This window comes from Tachypleus tridentatus, chromosome 8, assembly GCF_004210375.1.
Source record: "Tachypleus tridentatus isolate NWPU-2018 chromosome 8, ASM421037v1, whole genome shotgun sequence".
Lineage (NCBI taxonomy): Eukaryota > Metazoa > Arthropoda > Merostomata > Xiphosura > Limulidae > Tachypleus > Tachypleus tridentatus.
In genome coordinates, this window is record NC_134832.1 from 39,506,692 (window position 1) to 39,512,691 (window position 6,000).

Consider the following 6,000-nt stretch of genomic DNA (forward strand, 5'->3'; position numbering starts at 1 on the left):
GGGAGGATGTTCCTAGTTCACTAATCAAGGAAATGTGTGGAAAATGGGAAGAGTTGCAAAGTTTTGTGGAAAAATTTCACCCTGACAAAGCTGTAGCAAACTGCAGCATAAACCTTTTCAATGACAATGCCATTTCTTACCTCAGAAAAATTTTAAAACGTAGGCAGAAACAAACCTCATTAGACAAGTTTTTAGTGAGAAATAGGTCCAGTGAGTCTCAAGCAGGTTGTAGCGGTGCAAAGAGACAGAAAAGAGAAAGAACCCCAGAAGGAGAGTTGCCTGATGTTTTTATGGAAGGTGACTCCACTTCCAAACAATAATAACCCTCCTACTCTCCACGTGTTCCTCACCACCTTTCACTTACGCCATCAGCTCTCCTCAGAACAGGTAAAGTGCAGTTAAATTTTCATTTATTTTGTTTATAGTTTTTGTGGTTGACTTTGTGCATGTAAGTATTATTATACAGGTATAAATAAGCAATATTTTTACTTAAAATGCTTCATAATGCGTAATTTTTGGAGGTCTGTAATGGATTAATTTAATTTACAGTATTTCTTATGGGAAAAATTGATTTGGTTATCGAACAAATCTGTTTTCGAACAGCCTTCTGGAACGGATTAAGTTTGAGAGCCGAGGTTCCACTGTATTTGGAAAGCTAACTGTTTCTGTTAAACTTAAATTTAAGCTTGGTTAAAAGAGAAGTTCATGATGTTACATTTTCCTAAAGATGTTTAATTTAAATGACAGTTTCCACTTTTAATGAAAGCACTAAATAATAAACATTTATAAAAAATGACCATCAGTAGAGTGAATGATATCTTTATTATACATTTCCAAAATTCAAGTGTAGAAAGTGAGTGTAATTTGATGATATTTATAGACTAAAAACATAGGTATTATGGTATTCATGATGTACCAAGTTCATAGTCATGTAAGTACTACAGTAAAGAGAAGTTCATGAAAAACAGACATTAGTCCATTAGCTTAGGAACCTGACCAGTATCATCTTAGATAGTAAACTTGTAGTCATTATATTTAGGCCAACAACTTTCAGTTTGAGGAATAGGAATAATTATTATTCCATTGGATACCAGATAAACATAATTTCATTTTGTAGGGTTTATATGCAGTTTTACTGTAAATAATGCATAATTTGGGGAGGGGAGGAATGATTAAAGCAAATCATATTTCTGTTCAAAATGATTTTAAATCATTGTTGTTTCTTAAGTTTTAGACAATTAACCAATTTGTCAATGAAATCCAATCTGGTAGTAATTTTATGAATTACCAGTTTTGCATGTGAGTCCTACCAACTATTTATTATTCAATCCACTTGTCTATTCATCTATTATTAATAAATTGTGATTGTTTTTTCAGTCTACATTAAAAGTTTATTCTAATATCCCAGTTACTTGGGAAAATATTTAAATTCCATTAATAAATCTCAAGATTACTTTAAACATAACTAGATTCTTTGAGAATAACCAAGTCTTCTTTAATCTTGAACTTTATCATTTTAACACAAGTTGTGTTATTAGGTTATGTTGTCGTCATATTTCAAAGTTATATTATCCTTAAGTTGTTATTTAATTATTGCCTTGTAAATTTCAAATCAGTATGGAAGGTGAGAAGTAAATACTCCTATAAAGCACTTAAAAAATTATCCTTTATATCATACTAAAAAACAAAGTGAAATTGATAGAGATCAACAAGAAATATTGAGTGATAGGTCAATTCTAAGAAAACTTGCATGAAGAGTTTATGAATAAAATGAGTTTTCCATTTGAAGAAAAGTATCTGTAAGGAAGTCAAACACAGGAAGAACTTCTACAGTGGGTTCTGTTTGAAACATTTTTAAGAGTAATCGTTGAATTTCCCCACCATACCACAAGTTCGTAGATGAAATAGAGACAAAGCATGGTGTGAAATAGAACAAAAATTATTACTCCATTTACATGAAGGAAGAGAACATTGGCAGTGAGGGATAATCAACCTGTTATTGGAGACTGTTGTCATATATTGAATAAAAAATTAACTGTATTTAGAGTATACATAAAAGACTATTTAATAAAAAAACTTAAATATAACTTTACTGTTAAGTAGTTAAAGACTTAGCATGTTGATAATGAGGAATAAGCACAGAATTAATAGAATGAATACAGAATCATTGAGAAAACTTCACAGTGAGTCTTGACTCTTCCAAGACAAACATAAATATGTTTGAAAAATGATAATTATTGTTACAATTCTAGTTATGTTATTAGCTGACCAATCACAAAGTTGAATTAAAAATTTTTGGAAACATCATTCTTTTACATGACAGCTATAAAGTAATCTTACATACACAAATCAGTTTAGGTACAACTATCCCATGAAACAGAAGATAGCATCCTTAATCATATTCACCAGGTGGTTAAGGCACTCAACTCATAACTAGAGGGTCATGGGTCAAATCCCCATCACACCGAACATTCTTGCCCTTTCACACATGGGAGCATTATAATGTGATGGTCAATTCCACTATTCATTGGTAAAAGAGTAGCCCAAGAGTTGGCCATAGGTGGTGACTAGCTGCCTTCCCTCTAGTATTACACTGCTAAATTAGGGATGGCTAGTGCAGATAGCCCTCGAGTAGATGTGTGCAAAATTCAAAACAAAGCAAACCTTAATCAAATCTTATTAGAAAATATAACACCTAAAAATCTAGGAAACTGTAACCAAGAATGGGTGTAAGTTCATCAGCATAAAAAAATTTAACTAATTTTTTGCTTTACCAGGTCCTCCAATTTCACAAGTGTGTTGATGTTTAAACATAGAATATTTGGCATAATAGTTAAGTGATGTAGAAGTTTTAATTCTGACTGATTTTGAAAATATGCAAAGGTTTCACATTACTGTTCCTTGTAATATTAACAATTTCATAAGCTGATGACTTATTTTTAGATCCTTATAGACACTGCTTCATGTCACTTTTATTATTTTATATTTACACATTTGCAAAAAGAAAGAAAAATCAAAGTATTAAGTCCCCACCATGGCATAGTGGTATGTCTATGAATTCACACTGCTATAAACTGGGTTTCAATAACTGTGGTTGGTGGAGCAAAAATAACCCATTGTGTACCTTTGTGCATAATTTCAAACAAACAGAATATTATACACATTTATATATTTTGTCACACATTAACTCAAGATAATATTTATCCTTGTGTTTGAAAGTGTTCATGTTATATGTTTATTTGCTTCTCTATGCTGCAATATGCAACTATCAAGGTCAAGGTTCCTTATCTGACTTTGTGTCATAGAAACAAAATGACTACATGCAGGAGAGAGTTTTTCTAAATATTTTTAACCATATTAATTTTCTATTTCAGATATAGGTGCTTTGACTGATGTTTGCCTTTTAATTAATATGACTTTTGAATGTTCATTATTCAAAATATGTATATGACATACACAAAGAGCGTTGGTTGATAAGAGATTTAAACATAGGAGGAGAACATTTATAATAATGCAAATTTTCATTGTTGAACACTACTTTACCTCACTATTATCAAACTATGCTGCTTGCTATCTTTAACCCTTAAGCAACAGGAATGTTATAGGTAGCAGCATCAATTGGTAATGGCTGTCATTTAAGGATTAAGCATACTCATCCAAAATTAACAATTTAGCACACAAGAAATTTTCAAGATAGTAAAAACTGAATATTGTACTATCACTGTATAGTTCTTTTTAGCATAAATATATTTTCTTTTTCTTTTATGTATAATAAGATTATCTTATGCAGGCTTGTTCTGTATTCATATCTTATATATTCATATTTACTCTTACTGTATAGCATAATGCTCAATGTGTTTCATACAAATTTAAAACCAGATATTTGAATGTAGAATTGTGCACATAACCAGTTCTTGGTATTCTTAATTCTCATCCCTTTCTTTCACCACACCACACTTTGTAGTATGTAAGACAGAAGTCACTTCAGTACAATATAAGATCCAGTCCAGCTGGATATGATAGTTTAAACCAGTGTTTCTCAACTTTTTCCAGCTTAAGACACACTTACTTTAATACAAATGTTGTGTGTTACACCAACCCCAACTCCCCTCCCCAGCACCTTATGAAAACTTGGTCCAATACACAACTTATCAGTATGTGAACTACAAAACCAATAAAGTAAAACTTGATGTTCCATGAACACCACAAGAGCAACAAGACATTACGCTTTGTTTCTGTTCACAAAACCAATTTATATGAATGATACATTTTATATATTCATTATTCTTGCATGACTTTTCCAAAATTGTGCTGCTGATGTATGCTAGAATCAGAATGAGTCTCTTTGCTTGAATTGATGTTCCATACATGTGTTAACATACATCCTCTTCTTTTTCTTGGCCATTTTACACATCGCTTGCTATACCAACACATACATATCAATTAATGTGAATCATGATCACTTCTGATATTCTTCTGGAACTCCCAGAAACTCCACAACATACTTCTTTTTCAAACAATAATATTCAGAGAACAGTTTGTGATATATCATCATTATATATGAAAGGTAATCATGCAAACTATTTCAGCTTGAGCTCACAGATGTTGAAAATATTCACATAACAGTTTAAACAATCTATTCAGTCAAATCATCAGACTCAGAATGTTAACTTGAAGTAAAAGTTTTCACCACACTAATTATTTTATCAGTAGCCCCATAACATGTTATTTTTCAGATCATTTGCCAGCAATGGTTATAACTATGGTATCAGTAAGTAAATATACTTTAGCCCACTTAGTAAGTCATTGCATAGTACCAGAATATAATGACTATACTGATAAGTTTTGGAGAGATGTCCCAAGGGCATTTTCTGTAATACAAAACTTAAAAATTGCTTATGCAATTTCTTCCACACTCAGGTGATTCTTTCTTTGAACTGCACATACAGTCTAGTGCTTACATCATCACTTCTTGAAGTCCTCCACATCAAGTATCCTGTAATATTCAGAGATCCTTAGGTATTGGGGATATCAGAACATCTACCTGCACCAGAGGTAAGGAGATGTGCTTGCTTGATTCTTGGGAGTAGTAGATCACATATTCTCATAATTTTTGCTATTCAAACATTTGCCAACAGTTATGTGCTTCGACACAGTGCTTACCAGTTATTTCACCAACTGCACAGGAAAAACTTGCAAAATAGATTTTCATTTTTTAACTATTTCTTGTGTAACTTTTCTTTTGTTGTATTAGGTACTAATTCATCAATGGAATCATCAAATATATATAATTTATTTCAAATCACACTTTAGGTCACACAGCAGCATTAATTCCAGGACAAACTCTTACCTTCTGGCTAGTCAGTTGTACAGTAAAGTTATATTCCTCCAGTGTTGTTATTGAAAATACACTCGTATTTCCTGTTCTCTTAATTTCATGAGTCACTAAATTCTCTATCACAGAAACCAGTGGTGAAGGTGTCTTACAAATACTACGACTGCAAGCAGCTATTGCTTTGTTTTATGGTAACAGTATTCAGCATGTCCATGATGGAATATATTCCATACCATTCTACACTTACATTAATAAAGGCACATTTTCGTAACAATAATTGCAGGTCACAGTTCTTTATCCATCTACAAAGAAATTCAAGCTGTTAAAATTACCACTGCTATAGTAGAAAAGTTGATTGGTCAGAAATATTTTTTCTATCATGGAAAAGTTGGACAGCAACAATCTGTGACATAATGTAAACCCAAAGAAACTTTATACATTTTTTTGTGTTTGAAGATTTTGACTGGTCTTCCACTTTTCTTCTTTTAACAAGACTTGTAGTCTATACTCACTAAATATGCCTGAGAACCATGTGTATTTGCAGGAAAGAAAATTTCCCTTACTTTAAATTTAGACTTTTTTGCAACAAATATTGAAATACCATTGTCAGGTTTTTGTGGTATGAAATTTGCAAACATCTATAACATCATCAAAATATATGACAC